We start from the raw sequence: 687 nt of genomic DNA, 5'->3' as shown, positions 1-687 counted from the left end.
CGGGTGGGCTGGGGCACCCCGCCCCCCCCCCCCGCCCAGACTCCCCTCATGTTCAGCATGCACTTCCTTCCTCATTGTCACCTCGTGGCCCCAGGTGGCTGGTAGAGCTGCTGCCATCGAGGCTGTGGGCAGATGCAGAATCTGACACAGCACTTCCCTTACTCTCCTCACACATGTGGCCACTCCTGGCCACACGGGGGGCTGCAGATGCAGGGCCTGGGCTGGGTGCACAGCCTGGAGAACGTTGGGTCTTGTTACTGCAGAGATGGGACCAGACGGGACCCACCGTGGGACGGTGAGGGCCAAGTGAGACTCGGAGCCTGGCGCCCACCTGGTGCTCAGCAGATGTCAGTTTTTGTTACAGACAGAGGAAGCGACTGCAGATGTTTGAGGACACAGCTAGAGAGTGTTGGAGGTTGCCCGCAGCCCTGGTCTCCGGGGTCCAGAGCCTCAGAGCCTGGCTTAAGCTGGTGCCCCGAGAACCAGATGGGGGGGCCGCCCCCTCTCTGAGAATCTCTCAGGCCTGAGACCCCCGAGAGGCCCGGTGTTCCCACACCACCTCCCCGAGAACCAGCCTCTAGTTCGAGTTCTTGTGTCCACACGTAGGGAACGGAAAGGCCCCGACCCTCGCTGACCAGCCCCTGGGCCGGCACTCAGCTGCCCTGAGCTTGGACGGCCCTGGAGAAA

The sequence above is a fragment of the Lipotes vexillifer genome, unplaced genomic scaffold (genome assembly GCF_000442215.2).
Source record: "Lipotes vexillifer unplaced genomic scaffold, Lipotes_vexillifer_v1.1 scaffold149, whole genome shotgun sequence".
NCBI lineage: Eukaryota > Metazoa > Chordata > Mammalia > Artiodactyla > Lipotidae > Lipotes > Lipotes vexillifer.
This window is presented reverse-complemented; position numbering follows the sequence as displayed.